Source organism: Rhinatrema bivittatum, chromosome 2, assembly GCF_901001135.1.
Source record: "Rhinatrema bivittatum chromosome 2, aRhiBiv1.1, whole genome shotgun sequence".
Classification (NCBI taxonomy): domain Eukaryota; kingdom Metazoa; phylum Chordata; class Amphibia; order Gymnophiona; family Rhinatrematidae; genus Rhinatrema; species Rhinatrema bivittatum.
In genome coordinates, this window is record NC_042616.1 from 142,179,321 (window position 1) to 142,203,327 (window position 24,007).

The window sequence follows — 24,007 nt, forward strand, 5'->3', positions numbered from 1 at the left end:
GCAATGAAGTCTCTTATTAGAAGACCGAACAGGAAAAGTGACCTACTAATACAAATATTAAACTAAGAAGGAATTTTAATAATTGGAAAGAATCCATCTATCGCTCAAGAACCAATTTTACTAGTGGCACTACAAAAAGTTCCATTTCATCAATCACCTTACAACTTTTTTTTCTTAACTCATCACAGTGCTTCCTAAATATACATTCTATCTGCAAACTACCCATGCAGAGGGTAACAGAGCATCAGGCAGTCAAGATCTACCTCTAGAGGTCCAGAGGCCTCCACCACTTTAGTCAGACCATTGCTTCCAATGTTCAGGCTCTTAGAAAGCCCTCTAGCTCTAGGAATAGGCTCCACTAACAAGAGGAAGACCACATACAAAAAAATAATGTTCCACAGGTCAGCCTTTCTCCCATTTTCATGCATAATGTGACCTCAGGTTTCCCCGCAACTCCACAGACTAAAAATGAAGCTGAAAAGTAGCCTATGGGTTAGAGCAGTAAACAGAGCCAGAAAAGCCAGGATTCAAATCCTGCTTCTCCCACACATGCTCCTTGTGACCTTGAGGAAGTCAGGTCACCCTTCACTTCCTCAGGTACAGCTTACATTGTAAGTCTTCTCGGGCAGTGAGGCAATTAATTACAGTATCTGAATTGTAACTCAGCCTAAGCTTGAATTTGGAAGAGGTGGGTCATTAAATTTAAAATCCAATATGGTATCAAATCCAGACTGCCATCAACAGCACTGAGATAGCGCACAAGGAGATGTGGAAAATGACACGAGTGGATCATAGATTTGCCAAGATACTACACCATACCAGAAGTACTGAAATAGGGGCACCAGTCCTACAAAAAAAAACTCATGTCCCTGGAAGGGATAGTCCTCATTTTAGCAAAAATTAGAACAAATAGTTTTGTGTCTTTAAAAATGCTCACATTGATGCATGGGAGCTGCACACCAGTGGCAGCACTCAGACCCCGAGTTATTCTTGACTAGGGATGTGTGAACAACTTGACTTGAATAAAGAAGATTGCAGTCTAGTTTTAGTATGATAGGAAATGTGGATTTTTTCCAAGATTCACTGGAAAACTTGTGGAATTTTTCCCAGCAGATATAGCGAAAATCTGAAGAGATTTTCCAAACTCCAAAGCTGATTTTTTTTCAAATCTGCTTTAGTTTTTTAGGGAACCATTGCAGGTTTTGCTCTTTAAGAGGTTCAGTGAATTGGATGGATAACTTAGTTTATTAGGTTATTTGATTTAATATTCTTTTTTCCACAGAAAAATCTAAGTGGTTAAAATTGATCCTTTTCCTGCAGAAATATGCAGATCTGAAGATCCTTGGTGTGTTTAGGTGAATCAGTCCTGGAGGAGGCCTCTGACCAGAGTGGAGGGTGTTATTAGAGAGTCTTTGTAGCCCTACTTTCTGCATATCCCTAATATATTTATTCAGGATGTGTTGAATATCTCTTTTTGCAATCAGATATCTCCGGAGTACCTGCGTTTCCAACAGTTGCTATTCTGATTTTTTCTGATATTCACCATGCAAAGGTCAAAAGTAATTTAGGTAATCTGAGCTCTTTGACTTTAGTTTAGCAATATTTGGGCTGTGAAAATGTTCATATTGAGAAAAAAATGTATATTTAAGATGGATGCAAGAACATTCATTACTATGATGCAGAGATTTACACCCATATATTATTTTTATTTTTTTTTCTTTTGCAGAATACAGGCCTTTAGAGTTTTTGTACTAAAGGGTTTTTCCCATTTTTTTTCCTATGGGAAAACTGCTTAGGACATAAGCTCCTAGGCATTCTTGATCAAGTCACTGAATATCCCTCACACAGGCTTGACTAATAAACCTACTCTTTGATCCAAAGATTTGAAAACGACACATTAAACATTGTCGAATGCTATGCTTATTGATAGCGCTATAACCCTGAATTAGTTTGTAAATGCCAACTTGAGTGGTTGACGGTTTTGTACATCATGTTATTTCTCAGTGACTGAACTGTATTCCTAAATAAATGTATTCTTAATAAATCCCATAAGACAATGCATACAATGTATACCTGGAACTGTAAATCAGTCAAAAAGAACTTTCAATCAGTCAAAAAGAATATTGAATCCTGAAACAAGTTTGTGTTTCAAAAGGGGAACTGTAATAGTTGGGATATTTTTAGGACCTACTTAAGTTGTGATACCTTAAAAACGCTTTCATTGCCAATATGCCATATTCTTTTACAGTAGATGTTTTTCACAATTTCTGAAACTTAAGGATTTTCCAACTTTAGAGCTGTCAGTCACGATTAACCAACTGTTTTGGAGGCATTAATTAGAATTTCTGCATCATTCTTTGAATTATCCCTCAGTATTAAAAAAACAAAAGTGTTATCTTTATATTCACTGAAACTCTGCTAATAGCAGAAGCATCAGTTTTATGTTTGTGTGTCTCGCCTTGGAAGCAGCTGAGTTAGCAAACAGGATAATTTATCATTTTGTAGTAGGGCCTCAGTGTTAGCATTAAGGCCCTAATGCATGTGGTAAATAGCGCAATGCATGCTAATATGCAAATGCTGAGAGAGCCAGTGAGACAGAGACTCTATAGAGACCAATATGTAACTTTACTATTTATGCTACTGTAAGAGGGGGCACTTTTAACTCGGAGTGAGGTTGGGGGGCGGGGGCAGTTTTACACACACAGTCAGAGGTACAAACAGCAAAGTTGACAGCACTGGTGATTTTCTGTCATCTGGAGCGATGAAAGCTAAAGGAGGCGTTGATTTGTACAACGTTGATTTGTACAATGTACTTTCTGACTAGTCTGATGCACTCTCTACCTAGCTTTAATCATGCTAGGTAGAGAGTACATTGTACAAATCAACTCCTCTTTTAGCTTTCATTGCTCCAAATGACAGAAAATCTTCAGAGAGCTCTGATAAAGTACATGTCCAGTTTCCCTAAAACCTTTAAGGTAAATTTTAAGACCTGCGCATGGGCATCCATGTGTGCCCGTTTTTCGGCATGCACACAAGGATGCGCCAATTTTATAATATGTGTGAGCCAATGCACGCATGTTATAAAATCCGCTATCCACGCGCACATGTGCGCCCGATTTCATATCGGCGCGCGCACATGCGCATGAGTGCCAAATCACGAGGTAAGGGGGGATTTTATGACATGCGTGCAGCGACACAATAGGCCCTAATCCCAGTTCTCTCCCAGTTGCTCCAATAAAGGAGTGGACGGGGAGGGAACTTCCTAAAACTCCTACCTAACCTGCCTCCCCTTTTCCCTACTAACCCTGACCTCTAAAACCCCACTAAGTACCCCTAGCATCTTACCCGATCTGCGGAGCAGCAGCAGGTTGTGCAGGCTGGTGGGATCCCGGCGCACACCTCAGTGGGACAGTGCCTAATGGAGTTCTCCCGTCCCAACCCACGCCCCACCCAGAACCTGCCTCTAGTCGCCCCTTTTTCTATTGCCCTTTTTTCTGTGCGTACCGGGAGATACGCTCGTGGCCATGGACGTTTGAAGAATTGCGTGGTGCACTCGTGGTATCTCCCGGCTTTCACAGGCGCAGAGTTTTTTTTAAATTTGGCCTTTACTTTCATCTCAAAGTATTATAGCCATTCCCCTAAATAGTTGCATCATTGCTGTACTGAATTCCAGAACATATTTTTGATAAAAAGCATGATCTTCCAACTAAGATCTATTTTGACAAACCTGACATCTTTGATAATGTGCTACTACAAAAGTCATGCAAATTGACACTGTGCTCTGCTAATTGCACTGGATCATTTTATTCAGCTCTATGTGGAAAAGACCATTACTGAACATATAAATATGTATTTTCCCTACATTGTTAGTCATTTCTTTTTCGAATGGGTTGAATAACAGAATCCAAGCTAATTCAATGAATGTATATGTCCAATGTTTACATGTATATTTTATTTCTTAACAGACAAATCACTAACAATAGCATCTGATAGAGGATATTTAAGCTAATTTCAGAAAAGTTCAGATAGAAGTGTGTCAAGAGGGTTAAAACCACAACTAATCCTGAAGATTTAGCATTACAAGATCAAAAAGAGGGCATCATTAATTGAACAGCTTTGGATTAACCACTTAAAAAAAAAAAAAACCACAGGAAAATGCCTTTGAGTTTGTCAGTTTTGAAAACATAAGATATCTAAAACAGATAAGCACTATGCTTTATACTTATGCAGTCAGGTTTTTTTTCATGTTAAACTGATGAGGCTGCTGAATCAGAATATTTCATTAATACTATTTTAAAAAAAAACGTATTTCAAATCTGAGACTGATCATTAATCCTAGTGACTGAAATTGCACTTAACAAAAATAATAGGCAGGATCAGATATAAATTTTCAAACAAATGTACTGTGAGTAATTATTGTAACAAACAGAATATTAAATGGAAACACTGTACGGTGAATAGCACTTTATCTTTCCAACTGTGCAACAGTTATTTATTGAAAGTACTTAGAGGCCAACACATAAACTGAAATCATATGGGAAGAGTGATACATGTATTGTAATAGATCAAGTCCATACAATCTTGAATATATTTCTAATCAAACAGACGAATTTAATAAATGATAAAACATATTTGATGAGCAATTTAAATTAATACAAAAATAAATAGAAACACATTGAAAGATTCTACATTTTTAGTCCACCTTATAGATGGGTTATTTTATTGCTTGGTTTATACAGGGGAATTTTAGGAGGTTAAGAGCTGTTTTGCTGTTGTAGGATTTCCTTTTTAACCTTTAAAATTAGAAATTGAAAGGGGAAGCTCATTTTGAAATCTTGGCAGTTTAAAGGAGCTTGTTAGTTGTGTTATTATTGTTATTTACACTTTCGAATAATCGAAGGACTAGGGGGCATTCCATGAAGTTAGCAAGTAGAACATTTAAGACTAATCGGAGAAAATTCTTTTTCACTCAACGCACAATAAAGCTCTGGAATTTGTTGCCAGAGGATGTAGTTAGTGCAGTTAGTGTAGCTGGGTTCAAAAAAGGTTTGGTTAAGTTCTTGGAGGAGAAGTCTATTAACTGCTATTAATCAAGTTTACTTAGGGAATAGCTACTGCTATTAATTGCATCAGTAGCATGGGATCTTCTTAATGTTTGGGTAATTGCCAGGTTCTTGTGGCCTGGTCTGACCCAGCATGGCAATTTCTTATGTTCTTAATTTTATTTCCTAGGACTCAGGGCCTGAGAACAGAATTTAAGTCAGCAAAGCCAAGAAAGATCTGCCATTCTTGGAGAGGCTCAGTACAAGCAGAATTATTTTACTCTATAGACTAAATCACTAATTAGGAGATTAGACTACATAGAATAACTTGACACTGGCTGGTAGAAAAACAGGGAAGTAATTTAGGCCAATTCTTTTCATTTGTGAAAACATAACATGTAAGTAAAATTCAGGGGCAGCTTAATAAGTAATATCATTATCATATAAGATCATTCAGGTAATTAATTTTAGTTGATCTGACCTTTTGTACCCAGAACAGGATTATTTACAGAAACACATCAGACAGATTCAAAAAATACATCTTAGAAATCTTAAAGGATAAGGCACATCACTCCATACTTCAGAATCACATCCCAAGGACTGCTGAGTGGAGATGATGTCCACCTATCGAAGAAAAAAATGAATTGTTTTCCAGAACAGAATGGCAAATCTACTGATGAGGGAATTAAACAAGGATTGTTAGGGCTGGCGGAAACACTAGGCGAACTAGGCCTGGGATTAGGGTGCCGACCATTAGGGGCACTGCCGCCACTCACAAGCCAAAGAGGGAGGGTGAAGCGGCTGCTTCAGACAGCAGAATTTTGAAGTGGCAAAAAAGTGCCCCTTTAAAATTCTGCCCAGCCCTCGCCTCACCCTGCCTAAACCGCCCGTCGCACCACCTTCCTGGCCCCTCCGCCCAAGACTCACGAAAACCCCTGATGGTCCAGCGGGGGGCCCAGGAGCGATCTGCCGCTCCTGGGCCATTGGCTGCTACTAACCAAATTGGCCCCGGTGGCCTATAGCCATCCATTGCCCCTACATATGACAAGGGCTGGCCAATGGCACCAGTAGCCCCTGTCACATGGTAGGGGCTAAAGGCCACCAGCGCCATTTTGGTTTCTGGCAGCTGACGGCCCAGGAGCAGCAGATCACTCCCGGGCTGAGCTGGACGACCAGGGGTTTTCATGAGTCTTGGAGAGGTTGGTAAGGTGGAGGGGGTTATTTTATTTAAATTTGGAGGGGCGGCACAGGAGGTGGGGAAGCGGCGGCATGTGGTTCCCACCCCTGGAGACAGTTGTTGGGGCTGCGCAAGGCAGAAGGTGCCTAGGGCATCTAATCCCTTTGCACCGGCCCTGTATAAGCCCCAATGTAAGCAAAACAAACACTTGCATACAAATAGGAATAAAGAGTCCTTATAGGCAGAGTATGGAGGTGCTAGATTTCAAAGAAAGTAGGCTAATAGATTATATTTGCAGGTCAGTTAAGGAAAAGGTAGGGACTTGGTTGATCTCTTTTCTAATTTCTTTCAATAGGTACCAAACCTTCTAAGAAGAACAGAACGATGTCTGGAAATAACTGTTTCAAAAAGCTGCCACCAAAGTTATTACTTCTGCCATGGTTCAGATGGATAGCCTGATCCACAGTCAGGAAGGAACCAGTTTGTTGTGAAAGATGCCTGCAGGTCAACTCACTCAGGAAACAGGTAGTGGGACTGAACGAGTAGCCAGTGAGCCTTAAAAGCATCTGTGACAACAAGGGCTACATCAAGAAAATACTTCTTGAGGCACCTAACATGAAAAGCTCCAGCAGAAGGGAAGCAAAAAATGAACTGCAAGACGACAACTGGCCATAGTATATGAAAGGCAGTAAATTCCTCACTCTGACCTCTTCATTTGAGCAGAAAAACAAATATGCAGGCTTGGAGAAACCATCCCAGAATGAGGAGAAACCAAAACTTGTGAGCCCCAAAGCTGCTGGATCAGCAACCACTGTGTCTAGAAAGTGATGGGCAGTACTGGTTGGTGACTCTCTTCTGAGGGGCATGGAGACATTTTTTTGCTAACCAGACATGCTGTTTCAGTAAGTGTGCTGTCTGCCAGGTGCCAAGATATTATGGAGAGACTGATGAAAATCCTAAAGCTTGTTGACTATTATCCATGGTTGCTCAAATGAATGGTACTGCTAGAACATATGATATGTACCCCTGGAACATATCAAAAGTGACTTTATGGCTCTGGGAGAGAGGGTGAAGAAGATATGGGCACAAATTGTTTTCTCAACTCTCCAAGTTGGGAATAAAGGCCAAAAAAGAGATGCTCACTTTATGAAGGTGAATAAATGGTGTGGAACATGGTACATGGTGTCAAAAAAGCATTTAGGCTTCCTGATCCATGGGGTGGCATTCCAAGGACTGCTGAGCAAAGATGACATCCACCTATCAAAGAAGGAATGAACTGTTTTCCAGAACAGAATGGCAAACCTACTGAGGAGGTCTTTAGGATTATTAGGCATAGGTGAGAAAGCCCTTGGGTAAGTATAAGCCCTCAGGTAAGTAAAACATTAAACACTTGTATACAAACAGGAATAAAGAGTTCCAGATCTATAGGCAGTCATGGAAGAGGCAGATTTGGATGTAGTGACTGTAATGGAGACAAGAAACATGGATAACCATCTCTGGGATACAGTTATAAAACACCCCTTGCATGTCCTTTTAAATGAGATGGGTGGATTCCAATGATAACTCAATGTTTATTCATCCCCAGCTCTATTTTTTCTCCACAAATAAACCATTAAATATATAGTGTGACAATAATATATATAGAATGAGGGTCACACTATATAATTAGTGGTTTATTTGTGGAGAAAATATATAGCTGGGGAAGATTAAGTATTAGGATACAGTTATACCAGGCTATAATATCTATTCAGGAAAGACAGCGCAAGAAAGGGAAGACAACTGGTGCTACTTTTTAAAATATTAAGCCAATAGAACTTCAGGACTAATGAGGTGGCACTGGGGGTTTATTTTAAAAGAGGGAATGGAACATCTATTTATATTGGTGTAATAAACGGACTTCTATTGCAAGCAGAATAAATTGATAGAGATTTAATGGAGTATATTAACAAAGTTGCTATGAAAGGGGAGGTGCTATTGCTAGGTGGTTTCAATCTATCAGGTTCAATCTATCAGATTCTCTGCAGGAAGAACTGTTCGATCAACTGGTAAAGAAACCTATATGAGAGGAGGCGATACAGGAACCTGGTGCTCACCAGCGGAGAGAGTGTTTCTGATGTCATAGTGGATGATCACCTGGGGATTCTGTGATCGCCAGATGATGTGGTTCTGAATAAGAGCCCAGGTGTGAAAGATGAGGGGGCTAGATGTCAGAAAAACTCACTTTGCTAAATTGGAATATCTCAAATGGAAGAATTGAGGAAGTAGAGGAGCAGTGGGTAAAACTAAAGGCAGGCATTCTAAGGGCAACTAACCTTTTTGTTAAGAAAGTAAATAAAAGAAAGAGGAAAAAGAAGCTGCTTTGATTTTCTAAAGTATCTGCTGAAAAGGTCAGGGAAATAAGGTTAAGTGTTCACAAACTGTGTGGAATGACTGAAAGAAGACGACAGTTTTTCCAGCTCTTTTTGCTTAAGAGAAGCTAGGAAAGTAATCAAGAGAGAGAAGATGCAAATGAAAGAAAAAAATAGCTACCACAGTAAAGTGGGGGGCAGGAGAGGAATAAAATTTTATTTTTAGAAATATTAACGGTAGAAGGAAATGCAGAAGTGGCAGTGTGAGACTTTAAGATGAAGAGGAGAAATATGCAGAAGCTGATGAAGAAGAAGTGGATATGTTTAACAAATATTTCTATTTGGTGTTCACTGAAGAAGGACCAAAAGCAGAACCAGAGAAAATGGACACAAATAGGATTAGAAAATATAAGCATAAAATGATTTTCAGAAGACCGTTTGTGTGGAGCTAGCTAAACTAAAAGTAAAGCAATGGGGCTTGATGGGATACGTCCAAGGGTGGAACGTAGAGAAGTTCTGGCAGCTCCATTGGCTGACCATTTCAAGAGTCAGGCATAGTTCCAAAGGACTGGAGACAGGTGGATGTGTTTCCTCTTCACAAAAATGGAAACGTGAAGGCTGGAAACTGTAGGCCAGTTAATCTAATCTCTGCGACAACTAAATTAATGGAATCGGGGGATAAATGCTAAAATCGGGGTTAGTGCAGTTTCTAAAATCAAGATCTAAGGCAGCAAAATTTTACCAGAGGTAGGTCTTGTCAGATAAACCTGATCAATTTTTTAGGTTGAGTGACCAGAGATTTGGATCAGGCAGAATATAAGATGTACTGTAATTGACATAGTGACTTGTAAAATAAGCACCTTAGGTATGGGCTCTAAGGTGACTGACTGAGTTAGAAATTGGTTGAGTGGGAGGCAAAGGGTAGTTGTAAATTATGTTCACTCTGAGAAGAAGAGCATTACTAGTGCTGCCAGAGGGATCAGTCCTTGGAACAGTTCATCTCAACATTTTTGTAAATGATATTCCTCTAGGACTATCAGCAAAGGATTGTCTTTTTGCAAATGATACCAAAATCTACAACATGGCAGACAGCGCTGAAGGAGGGATCTAGCAAAGCTTGAAGATTGGTCTAGAGTTATCAGCCATGATTTAATGCTAAAAAAGTGCAGAGTCATGTTTCTGAGCTGCAAAAACCAAAGGAGCAGTACAGTATACTGGAATGAAATTCTTCAGAGCATGATGATCTTAAAATAGCTAAACAAGTGGATAAGGTGATGGCAATAGCCAGAAAGATGCATAGATGCCTAGGGACAGAAATGGTCAACAGAAAAAAGGAGCCGATATTATATGCCCTTGGTGAGACTGCATTTGAAATACTATGTACAATTCTGGAGGTCATACCTTCAAAAGAATGCAAACCAGACAGAGTAGGTCCAGAGGGTGGCTACTAAAATGATCAACGGTCTTCATTATAAAGCATATTATTCCTTTCTCGTCAAAAAATAGGGAACGGAGAAGAGGAGGAGGGTAGATCTCTTGTTTTACAGTTTCCTATTGTAGAAGTAGGGTAAAGACCCCTTTATTGGATTCAAGCCTTAAAGTTAAGGTGGAGTTGGATTTTATTTCTTGGATATTGGTGGTTTATAATCCAACTTTTCGATCCAGTCCTTCTCTTACTAGGACCTTAGATTTAATAGCTGAATGTGTCATGAAGTACAATCACCTGATTATATTAGGACATGTTAATGCCCATGTTGACAACCCAATTACTGCAACTGACTCTGAATTCTTTTTTATTATTATTTATTATTTAAAGCTTTTCTATACCGACTTTCATGATACAGATCAAATCAAATCGGTTTACAGGGAACAAAGTGTAGTAACGTTAACCATAACCAGAAGGAGCGGAAAGTTACAATAAAACAGGGAGATATAACTGGGAAGGTTATAAGCAGGAGGGGAAAGAAAGATAGAAAAAAAACTTCTTCACGAAACACAGTAACTAATTAAACTAAGGCAATGGTAGGTATTGGAAGCCTACTTCTGTAACATGGAAGATGCTGGCCTTGATTAAGGGAAGGCTTGTCTGAATAACCATGCCTTGAGGTTTGTTTTTTTTAAGTCATTAGGTAGGCTTCCTGTCTGAGGTCCGGTGGTATGGCATTCCAGATGGACATTCTCACAGTTGAGAAGGCCCGTTCTCTGGTCGAAGATAGGTGAGCCACTTTGTAAGGGGGGGCATGTAGAGATCCTTTATAAGCTTCCCTTATGGGTCTGGTGGATGTGTGATGTTTGAGCGGGAATTGCAGGTCCAAGGGGACCTGGTGGTGAATGGATTTGTGGATAATACTGAGGGATTTGTGAAGGATTCTGAAACTAACAGGGAGCCAGTGCAGCTCTTTGAGGATGTATATATTATATTATCTCAATCTTTATTGCATCAAAACATTTTTTGCAAAACAATATTTAAATCCTTACCACATCACCCAAAGGAATATTCATCTAAAAATACCTACTCAATCTCACACTCTAATCATACATCATTCATACTACTCACATACCTCATACCTCTCACCATTAAAATACCTCATATTCTCAAATTGTATCACACACAAATGCAAACACCCCTTGACAATACAATGTAAATCTTTTAAATACAATTTTAAATATGGTTTGTTAACAAGCAGAGAAAATTCTGTTGCACAAATTTTTGTTTGTTCAAAGAACGAAGATCCTTTAATTCTTCTTCATCTTCTCAACGTTTCGCCTTCCCACAGGCTTCTTCAGGAGAAATTTTGAGGAATCTCCTACTGCTCATGCATCATCCACATATTTCCACATGGGTTTCATCTATAACATTTAACAAAATAAATCAATATTACTTAAAAACTATCATCCCCACCAAACCCTTAAATTTTACCTTCAAATGTTGATATCATTTAATTTATCTGCACGTCCCAAATATTTTTCTGAATGTACATATAAATGTACTACCCGTCTCTCACTTTCCGACGTCTCTCCAACAACAATTCACAGAACGCCCACTCTTGAATATTTTAGAACTCTCCCTTTGTAAGTTACCTGGAGCGAATTAAATCAAGATAACCAAACTAAAAATCGAAAGAAGACCTCCTCCCAAAAATTAGAAAAAAACATCCCCCTCCCTTTTTAATCAATACTCATAGACAATAAAGAGAAGGAAAGCTTACCTTTTCAATTTTCTCAAAAAACTGCCGCCTCCGTGGCGTTCAAGAACGCCGCCATCGAGTGAGTCAAGGGAAGTAAAAGCAGCCACTCCCCCTATGCCACAGAGGCGGCGGTTTTTGAGAAAAATTAAAAAGGTAAGCTTTCCTTCTCTTTATTGTCTATGTTATGAGTATTGATTAAAAAGGGAGGGGGATGCTTTTTCTAATTTTTGGGAGGAGGTCTTCTTTCGATTTTTAGTTTGGTTATCTTGATTTAATTCGCTCCAGGTAACTTACAAAGGGAGAGTTCTAAAATATTCAAGAGTGGGCGTTCTGTGAATTGTTGTTGGAGAGACGTCGGAAAGTGAGAGTCGGGTAGTACATTTATATGTACGTTCAGAAAAACTTTTTGGGACGTGCAGGTAAATTAAATGATATCAATATTTGAAGGTAAAATTTAAGGGTTTGGTGGGGATGATAGTTTTTAAGTAATATCGATTTATTTTGTTAAATGTTATAGATGAAACCCATGTGGAAATATGTGGATGATGCATGAGCAGTAGGAGATTCCTCAAAATTTCTCCTGAAGAAGCCTGTGGGAAGGCGAAACATATTGAGAAGATGAAGAAGAATTAAAGGATCTTCGTTCTTTGAACAAACAAAAATTTGTGCAACAGAATTTTCTCTGCTTGTTAACAAACCATATTTAAAATTGTATTTAAAAGATTTACATTGTATTGTCAAGGGGTGTTTGCATGTGTGTGTGATACAATTTGAGAATATGAGGTATTTTAATGGTGAGAGGTATGAGGTATGTGAGAAGTATGAATGATGTATGATTAGAGTGTGAGATTGAGTAGGTATTTTTAGATGAATATTCCTTTGGGTGATGTGGAAAGGATTTAAATATTGTTTTGCAAAAAATTTTTTGATGCAATAAAGATTGAGATAATATAATATATATGTCACTATGTTATTTAGTATTGATAAATTCGTGATATATAGTTAAATTGCCAGAATAATTGGATCTTTGAGGATGGGCATAATGTGATCTCTCCACTTGGTGTTAGTCAGGATTCTCACGGCTGTGTTCTGGAGCATCTGAAGGTGTTTCGTTGTAGATGCTGGGAGGCCTAGCATAATAGCGTTGCAATAATCACCTTTGAGAACAGGATGGCCTGGAGAACCGTTCTGAAGTCGTAGTGGTGTAATAGAGGCTTTAGTCTTTTCAGCACCTGTAGTTTATAGAAGCTATCCTTGGTAATGTGGTTTATGAACTTCTTTAAATTCAGGTGGCTGTCAATTATAACTCCCAGATCTCTTGCTTGTGTAATAAGTATGTTAGGGTGTGTCTGCTGGTAGTGGTCACCGTTATCTGGTGAAATAAGGCGTTCCGTCTTGGCTACGTTAAGCACTAGGTTAAGGCCAGTGAGGAGGAGGTTAATCATTTGGAGACAATTGTCCCATTGCTTGAGTGATTTTGCAATAGATTCGGTTATAGGAAACAATATTTGTACATCGTCTGCGTACATGTAGTACTTCAATTTTAATGTTGTGAGTAATTGGCAGAGGGGAAGGAGGTAGATATTGAATAAGGTGGGGGATAAAGAGGATCCCTGGGGAACCCCGAGTGTATAATTTATGCGGGGGGATTCCTTATTATTGACTTTGTAGCCTCTGTCACTGAGAAATGAGTCAAACCATCAAAGAGCTGATCCTGATACCCCTATGTCTGAAAGACGATTCAATAAAATGGAATGGTTTCCCGTGTCGAATGCTGCGGAGATGTCGAGAAGCACTAATAGGAAAGAGTGCCCTTTGTCTAGGCCCATACTGAGGTAGTCAGTGAGGGAGATGAGGAGAGTTTCAGTGCTATGTGATTTATGGAAACCATATTATGTCTCGTTCTTAAATGTTTTTTCAGATTTGGCATTGTACAATATACTCTGGAACATACACATCATGGCGGTCATTCACTAGATCTTATTATCAAGACAGATGATGTTAGATTGAATAATCCCCATCTACTTTATTTGTTTTTTGGTCTGATCATGGGTTATTATCCTTTTCAGTCTTTTTTACTTTTCAAGCTGAAGCTAAACCTACTTCTGTGAAATTAAGTCAGAATATTAAGAGTATTGATATGACTGACCTTGCTGAACAGTTGCAGAAATTTCCATCCTGCTTTGCAGAATTGCCTTTAGATATACAAATTAAACAGTGGAATACTATTTTAGAAAATGCGTTGAATTTGAAGCATGATAAGATTAAAAACCATGTGAATGCCTGGTTTCATTCAGGTCTAGTCTTACTTAAACATCAGGTTTGCCATTCTGAAAGTGACAAAAATAAGTCAATAGTCAATTTTATGGCTTGCAAATCAGTTATAAGTTTTATATGACAGAGATAAAGAAGGCTAAATGAGAGTATATTGCTAAACAACTGAGATCAGATGAATAGACCTAAATGCCTTTTTAACATTGAAGCTCAGTTGGCAGACTTTCCTGTAACATTTTTCTCTACTCTTCAGTCACTTTCAGCTGATAGTTTAGCAAATGCTTTCCAACAAAATACAATTGTTATTCATCGTTCCTTTTTGTGCACCACATGTTCTCAAAAGGACAGAGTGGGTCTTCTTGATAGTCAATCCACAGAAGTTTCAGATTTTGTTGATAATGATTTTACTATTACGAGGCCTGGTGAGACAGACTCAATGGAAAATGTTTAATCCTGTAGTCATTTTTCATATGGAAAAAGTTCTTTCTTCCATGAATAATTCCTCCTCCAAACTGGATCCAATGCCGCCTGTTTTAATTAAAGAAAAGGAGCTTGGCCTTGCCAAGCTTGGTAAATGCATGCCTTGCTAGTAATGATATTCCAGCTTCCTTAAAATTATCATTAGTTCATCCAATTCTTAAAAACAAAAAACACTGGAACCTTCTGAGCCTATGAACCGTCACCCAGTATCTAATTAGAAAGAACATTGATAAAGGAAAAGATGTTCTTTTAGTTTCAACTGATATAAATGCTCTGCTATCTTGATTATAGAAATTAGTATTGCAGATGTTGTATTAATACAGTTTAGGTCATTTTTAGAGGGTCATCGTTTCTTTGTGGACTGGGGGACATTGAAAGAACTAACTCGTGGAGTCCCCCAGAGTTCTATTTTGTCCTCTGCTTTTTAATTTTTGTTTAGCACCTTTATACAAGCTTATCCAAGAGCAAGGTTTTAATTATCTATATGCTGATGACATACAAGTACTTGCAGCTTTTAATTCTAACTTAGCTTCAGATATGTGTAAAAAAGGCTTCACTCCTTACTAGATGTTTTTGCCTTCTTTACAGCTGCTGGGGAGAGAGTTTTACATTTTTAGATCCTCCCCAATTAGTTGGCCATTCCCCTTCGTTTTGGGATTGCCTGAGCTCCCCTTGATAAACTGGGTTGAGATTGAGAAAGGTGTAATTGGATGTAGGTTTTTGCTGGAAGTGGAAGCTGCTGTTCAGTGTGGATCCTAGTAAGTCCCTCGCTCTGCACCAGTAGAGAGCTCTGAGGAGAAGCTTTTGGCTTTTAAGAGAGTTGGTTTGTTCTTGACCTGCTTCCAGTTCAGGAGGGAACTTCCCCTGCCTGAGGAGATAGGATTGGTGCTGTTAGCTGCTGCTAGTCAAGGTGAGGTCTACACTTGTCCGAGGTGCTACTTTACCCTGTTGTCCAGAGAAAGTGGAGACTGCAGTGACCTATAAGGAGAGGAAGACCTTAGTTTTTGCAGAAGTTTCTCTGTAATCTAGTTTGAAGGAGGGAGTTTGTTTTCCCATCACCAGCTCCCTGCCTTACTTTTGGAGAAAAGGTTTTCTTTCCCCAATACTGGGGAGAGACTTTAACATTGGGACACTGATCCAGAGGCTGCCCTGGATAGACACTGCTGTGCTTGGAGTTGCCATCCTGTTGTTTTTCCTTTCTGATGATTTTACTATTCCTGTTGGAACAGTATTTTTAAGTTACAGTAAAACTATTTTTGCTGAGCACCACTCCAAGCCTCTGTCTCCTCTTTTATACCTCAAGAACCAACCTGCTGAACTGAAAGATCTGCCTATGTGAGTACAAACTAAAGAGAGACTGTTTGGTTGTGAGAGATTTACTAGGTACCTACCACAAGGAGCTTAGGGCCCCGGAGGTTTGTCCTACTGCCCGCTGGTTGAACCCTGCCCCCCCCCCCCCCTTGGTGGATTACTGCAGTGTTGTGGTCAGTGTAAGAGAAAGATAAGAGAAATCTGGGAGACAGTGCCCCCAGGGACTTCTGATGTGACCCCTGTATTAGGGATCTCTAAACCAAGAGGGGGTTACATATGGAAAAATTTAGCTGCTGTTTGGACAAAATTGCCAATTGGCTACATGATAATAAACTGTAAGTGATTCCTGAAAAGATATACATCCAACATTAAACTGGCTCCAACTATACAAAAGATTACAATTCTTCTTGTAAACATGATCAACATTTTGGGGATCCACCTAGATGAGGTTCTGTCCACGTCAAAACATTTGTCTCTTATCTAAGTCTATTTTTTATAGCTTCTGGAAAGTTAATAAATTGGTTCATTTTGTAAGTAATGCTATCATGTGGTTTTATTTTATCTAAAATAGAATACTGTAATTCTTTGTATTTAGGTATTATGAAAATTAATTTGAAACATATACAATTGCTTCAAAATACAGCAGCTGGAATTGGGTTTCATGCCTCCAAGTTTGATTATATTTCACCACTACTTCAGGATTTGCATTGATTGCTTGTTCGTTGTACAGTTCTTTTCAAATTAATGTGCTTGACCTTTAAGACTTTATCCAAGACTGTGCTTCCATTATTCCTTCACTGATGTCACCTCCATGTGCATAAGTCTGTTAACACAGGGCACTGATCAGCTGTAGCCTGCTTTGGTAGGTCTCACAGTTTTATGTATCCCCCTGGTAGTGCAGAACCTTTGTTTCTCTGGGCTCCATGCTAGCAATGGAACTTGTGTGTCCACTGCGTGTTGCTGATGGGTCATTTTTTTATGAGAAACTATCTTAAAATTGCCCCTGGGCTTTTATTGTTCAGTTTTCTAACATTTTCCAGCTTTTATTTCTGCAACGGAAGCTTTCTCAGGGAGTCCCCATGGATTATTATGGAGTTTAAACCTGACAGCAGTCTCAGAGCTGTAAATCTACTGTCTGGTTCATCTAGGATCCCCAGTGACAACAGCAGCCCTGAACAGCATGTGCAGAAGTGACAATGGAAGCTTTCAAAATAGTTCCCTGCTGCTTTCCCCCACAACCTGCAACCTGCAGCAAGAGCAGCAGAGACACGGAGCAGCTTCCTGCCATTTTCTGGTTCTGTCTGCCCTTCTTTCTCTGTAAATGCCTGCTGGCACTCTCTCTCTCTCTACCTGCTTTCCACTTTTTTCTCACAGGCGGGCTGATTCAGTAAAGTCCGCGGGAGAGCGGGCAAATGCCCGCTCTCCCGGCGCGCGCACAGGCCACTTGCCTGTGCGCACGATTCAGTATTTAAATTAGTTCCGGCGGTAGAAACGGGCAAAAGGAGGCGCTAGGGACACTAGCGCGTCCCTAGCGCCTCCTTTTGGCCCAGAGCGACGGTTGTCAGCGGGTTTGACAGCCAACGCTCAATTTTGCCGGCGTCAGTTCGAGCCCGCTGACAGCCACGGGCTCTGAAACCGGCAAAATTGAGCATCTGGTTTTCGACTCGACAGCCGCTGGCCGACTTCAAAATTTTTTTATTTTTTTTTTACTTTTTTTACCCTTCGGGACCTCAGACTTAATATCGCCATGATATTAAGTCGGAGGGTGCACAGAAAAGCAGTTTTTACTTCTTTTCTGTGCACTTTCCCGGTGCCCGAAAGTAAAATGTGCGGCTTGGCTGCACATTTTACTTACTGAATCGCGCGTGAATACCTAATAGGGCCATCAACATGCATTTGCATGTTGAGGGCGCTACTAGGTTTGGCGAGTTGTACGCACGTTTTCCGCCCCTTACTGAATAAGAGGTAAGGGAAAACGCGCGTCCAATGGCAGGTTAACAGTGCACTCCGTCGGAGCGCACTGTACTGTATCGGCCCGAGGGAGAGGGTGCAGCAGACTTCCTGCTGCTTCCTCTCTCTGCATGCCCTGGGACAGCTTCAAGTAATCCTTGTTTTTTTTGTTTTGCAAACTCTGTTACACAATCATGATGATCAACACATAATCTTTGCAAAATAAGTAATAAGCTGCATAATTGTGCAAATCAGTTCATTACCTATAAACACATTGTAAAATAATGCACATTAAAACATGAGACTGTTAGCACAGAATGATTAAGGTAAGAAAATTAACTACACCTTGAGGATGTGTAATTACATTTTTGTGTTAATGTCAGCATTAACACCATAACTCTAACGTGAGAAATTTACCTCTAAACTGATCTGCATGTCATTAACATTAACATGAGATAATTGACGTTGGTTAAAGGCCCATGTTATTGCTGGCCTCTAAGGCTGAGATGGGACCTTGATGAACAGCACACAGAGAAATTTAATTCATGGCGCAGCATTTCGTGACTCAGAACCCCCTAATAGTTCAGGGCCCACAGAGGTTACTGTGAAGACGCTGGACATAAGGAAGGCAGCACCTCAAGCTCTACTTCTGGAAAATACAATGGCAAATCACATGACAACAGTGCTGAACAGAACTATTCTCTTTGCAGGCAAGGAAACCAACTATGCAGGCCTGGGAAAAAAGTGGAAGTAGCAGAGGTTCAGACCTCCCAACGAAGACTTAAGTGTACAGGGGATAATAAGAAAGTGACCAAGAATATTAACAAAACTGATGAAGATGTGAAAAGAATTCAACAGGATGTGACTGCAAATACTCAATTACTGAAATTCAATAAGGAGGTTTCAGCAATTCCCACCAGAGGAAAATACAGCTATTCACAAACTGGAGACGTTTGCTAATCATTTGAGGGCAAGAGGTTTGACAGAAAATATTGGGGATTCTTCTTAAAAAGGCTCACTCCAGGAAAAACCGAGAGCCCTTCTAGCTCAAATTCTTTTAGTTGAATCTCATACACCTATCAGAATTGAAATGACCTAGAGAACTGGCAAAGAAATATGGGTTCTGAACTTCTGGAAGCCAGCTGCAGAGTGCCCCAAGATCTGTACTGGGACTGGTACTTTAACATATTTTTAAATGACCAGGAGAAGGGAACCACAAGTAAGGTGATCAAATGTGCACATGACATAAAATTATTCTGAGTTGTTAAATCACAATCAGATTGTGAGAAATTGCCAGAGGACCTTGTGAGACAGAAACTGGACATCCAAATGGCGGATGAAATTTAATGTGGACAATTATAAAGTGATGCACATAATGAAAAACAATCCAAACTGTAGATACACGATGTTAAGTTCCATATTAGTCATCGCCACCTAGGAAAAGGACTTAGAGGTAGATCTTAAATAAAAGTACGCCGGATTTTATAAGATATGCGCGTAGCCTTACCTTTTCGCCGTCAGCGAAGTTTCCGTGGCGTCCGCCCCAACGCCACCCCAACTCCTCCTCTTCCGGTGCTGACGCCGCCCTGATATATGTATTGCACGCGAAAAGTCCCTTTTCGTGTGCGATATCAATAGAAAATGACCCCCCCTAAGTGAGCAGTCTTACAAACAGTGGAATCATTTATCTCAAGATAAGTGATTTTTTAAGTTTCGATAAAAAAGTGGTTATTTGAGTAATTAGTTTTACTTCATTTAAGGTTTAGTGAGACTATGGGAAGAAGTACATGATGTGAGCCAGGTGCCCATCTGTATGATACTGGCTGAAGCTCACTGCGGGCAAGAACCTGTGGATTATTTGTTAAGAGTACGTCTACTGATCTGATACTGATTCCCATGGTATTAGTTAGTTTGCTTTCCCTCGATTAATTATTATTTTTTATAAATTTGAATATGAGGTTTTTTTTCTCTGTATATTTTATGAACCCTGAGACTGGTGCCATAGTGACATTAAATGGCAATGGTTTCAGGGCTGGACGGCACTTTTTGCTTTTATGCCTATATAAATAATGGCTCAGACCAGGCCTGAAACCAGCACCATTTTAAAGACACTATAGGACTGGTCTCAGGACCGACTAGTGCCATGTTGAAGGCAACACTGATGAGGCACGAATCGAGTGGGACTCCTTCCTGCCCCTTTTATTTTGCAGTGGACCTCAGTGGGTAAGCAGGGGCCGGGGTAGTTCCCAGCCCTACTAACTTTCAGGGGAAGGGGGAATAGGGACTGTAAGAAGCCTTGTCACAAGCTTCAGGCCCAGCTTCATGGCAGGCCAAGGCCCACAGAGGTTTTGGGTTTTTTTGTTTGTTTTTTTTTCAAAACAAAATGAAGAAAACCAACAAAATTTTGTTGATCTTTCTTTTGTTTTATTTTCAAAATGTAATGAAACAAAATAGAAAATGTTGACATTTCTATTTTGTTCTAAATGAATGAACATTACTAAAAGAGGTCTGGACAAGTTCCTGGAGGAAAAGCCCATCACCTAGTTAATAACAGTTTGACTTGGAGGAAGACACCGATTACCCCTGGGCATAAGTAGAATGGAATCTATCAGCTATCTGGGATCCTGCCAGGTTCTTGTGACCTGGATTGGCAAATGTTGGAAACAGGATACTGGGCTTGATGGACCCTTGGTTTAACCCGGTATGACAGTTCTTATGTAACTCTAGTGGTTTTACTAGAAACTGTGAACAAGCACAGACTACTGAATTTGGAATAATACACCTGATATTTTTCATTCCATCATATATAAAGAGATCATATTGTTTAAAAATATAGGCAACTCTAAGGCACTTGGTAGGTTTAAGTTTTGTGATATTTCAATCTTTAATACAAGAATATTAACAAAGATTTTTTTTTTAACAATTGTCAAGATGTACAATAAAATTTAGGGGTAGATTTTCAAAGGGTTGTAGTGCCTGGGCAGGGAGCCAGTGGCCTGTGCCAGAGGCAGGCATAACTCCACAAAATAAGGTGGGGGGCGGGGGGATTTAGTTAGGGCTGGGGGGTGGGTTAGATAGGAGAAGGGAGGGAAAGGTGGGGGGGGGGGGGACAAAAAAAAAACCAAACAGTTCCCTCCGAGGCAGGCTGCTCAGCTCACGCAGGTTGCACAATTGTGCACCCCCCCCCCCCTCCCTGCGCGCTGACCCTGAATATAAAATCAGGCGTAGATTTGTTCGCGCCGGGTTGCGCGAACAAATCTGTGCCCTCGCGTAAGTTTAAAGATTTGCCCCTGTGTGTATACTTGGAACCCGGACCAATATATATCTGTCTTATGAAATGACAAGAAACTTTACTTCTTTTACTACAACGTAACCCTTAGCAATTTTGAACATTACTCCTCTATAATAGTGCATACCAGGTGTACAATATGATCATAATGATATCTTTCAGTTATTTTTTTTTTTTATAGAATATTACCATAAAGTAAATATAAGCCAACACTATTACAATATAGTGGAATATACTGTCCCCACGTGTATTAGGATTAGGTAGAGTGGACTGGAAGAATTTAAAAAATGTACATGCAGGGAGAAAATAGCCCCCATCAAAAAGTAAAAAACACTGATAGCAGGAACTATGATTTATAGCTTAGGAACTGCTGGAAACAAAGAAATCTGAGCGGCACATATCTGTGTACTACACAGTATAAAATCCCTGTCCTCAGCCCCAATCAATTGGAACAGGTGGAAAACAACTAAAAGACTTCCTCAAATCTTATGCCAACTCCTTGTCGGGGACTGGGACAAGGGACAAGGGACTTGAGCCTATGATTTAGTGTGCTTTATGTTATCTTATCTTTTTCTTTGTATACATTACATTAGGGTGTAAGCAATATTTGTTTTTTCTTCTGTTACCTTTCTATATGCACATATGCTTTAGTCTCTGATGTATTGCCTGTGTCACTTATTAGTGTAACTTCCTTCATCCTGATATTTTATTTTTGCTAGCACATGCAGTGTATGCAGGAGAAAAGTCTGCTAGGAACTGAATTCTGCCTTGAAAAGCCAGGTCTTTAATGGTTTGCTGAAGGAGGGGAGATTTGGCGAAGGACTGATGGATGGTAGTAGGCTACTACTTTCTATGCCGAGATTTATGTAATTATTTGTAACACATTTTGAATCTACTGTGGGAGAAGTGGGTCACAAAGAAACGATAGCTGGGCTTGGACAAGACCTCAGTCATTCGGAATCCCTGCTCAGCTGACTACTTCTGCTGCTCGGAGCAGCCACTTTCCACTGGGCCAAACCGTGCTGTTTGCAACACAAAGGTCCATCCCCAGTGGCAAAACAGGCTCAAAGGGGTCGGTCCTGTTTTATATCTTGCATTTCAGGGAGGCAAAAGGCGCCATCAGACCCCAGTTCTTGCTGCGTAGCCTCAGCAGCACAGCTTCTCTGCTCCCACCATCTTGCTCCATCTCCCATGGGATTCATTTTGATTGCTTTCGTTCTGGTTATTGTGTTCTTTTTTAACCTCTGCTACCTGAGAATGTGCAGTCCAAAGTTATTCCAAATTTAATTAAGTTAGCTATGTCTCCCTTTCTTGGGTAGTTGCATTGCATAGAGGTAGAAACTGTAAAATGTAATTTGCTTTCCCATTTTCCTTTTTAACTGAAAATTACCAATTTACACTGAGCCTTAAGCATGAACTTACTAAAGTATGTGCACCTTACATGACAAAGCATTCACATACTTCTGCTGGATTTGTGTCTTCTCCTTAACAAATACCTTGCAAGAGTGCAGAAGGTTGTGTAGAACTGATATCCAGTAAAGATGGAAAAATTCAAACTGTAAATGTTAAATTTGCCCCGAGAATCCAACTTATTTAATAGGTGTATTAGAATAGCATCGATACTGTCTTTTGAAAAATGATTGACAAAAAGTAAGAATCTTGATTTGTTACAGAGTATGTGAATGCCTAGAGGGTGCAGGGCCCTGGAACACTAAAAATGTTGGGATGGTGCCACCATGGCAGTGCGGGATCCACGCCGGACTTAGGTAAAATCATGGGGCACTAACCAATAGGGATGTGCAATCATTTTTTGATGATTAGGAAATTCGTATGATATTTCCTAAATCGTCATGGATCGGGAAACCGATAAAATGATTGCACTTTCCCCGAATTTTCGGACAAAATTGTTTTTCAGCTTAGTGTGCGCTAACAGGAGTTAGCACGCACTAACTCCCGTTAGTGCGTGCTAACAAAAAAACGTTAGTTTTTATTAGTGCACGCTAAAGGGAGTTAGCGCGCACTAAGTCGAAAAACGATTTTTCACAAAAAAAAAAAAAAAAATTGCTGATCCGCGGGAATACAAGATTTTCCCATGGCCACACAAACCCGAAAGTGGAAACGATCGGGCACCCGATGCACATCTCTACTAACCAAAGGCAGTTTGGTAAGTCAACTTTAACGATGCACTGACTCCTGTTATGCCCGTCGGTCGCAGATGGCTGCGACCACGTGTACTGACCACCTGCACTGCTCTCCTGCCCTCCCTGAGGCTGCTTGCAGCTCAGGCCAGCTTTCACTGCCGCATTCCCCGGGACTCCTCATGGCAGCCTGGACACTGCCGCGACCCTCCTTGACTTTGGACCTTCCTAGTCATGCGAGCATGCCACCGGGCCCTCCTTTGAAGCCTCATCAGCAGGAACCTCAGGGGCGTCTCCGGTTGATGACATCATCAGACCAGTGTATTTAAACTCCACCTTCACCCTCAGCTGGCAAAATGGTAACAAGTTCAGTACGTCTTCGACTACTGCTTACGTGTTCCTGAGACTACGCTTCGTGCCTTGGACTTGGACCCTGGCTGGTACCCACTCCTCGGGGGCCAGTGCATGCATTGGGGACTCGCTCTCCTTGCCTATCCCGCTCCTCGGGCTGGCTCTGCGTCTCCTGGGTTTTAACCTGCAAGGCCTCCTGTTCCTCGGACTACCTCTGGGACATCTCAGCTATCTGTGAGTTCAACAGGGGGGGGGGGGGGGGGGGCCTTCCCCTCTCCTCGGGGTGCGCCCACAACCTGAACAAGACTGTCCGCGTCTCCCGATTCTCAAGACCGCGCTCACGTTTTACAGTGAATACCAGAGCTTCCCCACTCCTCAGGGTAGTGCCCTCTGGCTTCTCTGGGTCTTGCACGCTTCCTCGCTCCTCGGAGTTGCGCCTACGTACTATATCAAGACTGC

The 24,007-nt window shown here is 40.5% G+C and overlaps 1 long non-coding RNA gene across 1 annotated transcript; it reads left to right on the forward strand.

Moving 5' to 3' along the window:
- Positions 1-11,836: 11,836 nt before the first annotated feature.
- Positions 11,837-12,606, forward strand: LOC115084180. Its single transcript, XR_003854497.1, has 3 exons — positions 11,837-11,908; positions 12,041-12,174; positions 12,273-12,606. It is a non-coding gene; the product is annotated as an uncharacterized LOC115084180 (long non-coding RNA).
- The last annotated feature ends 11,401 nt before the right edge of the window (positions 12,607-24,007 follow it).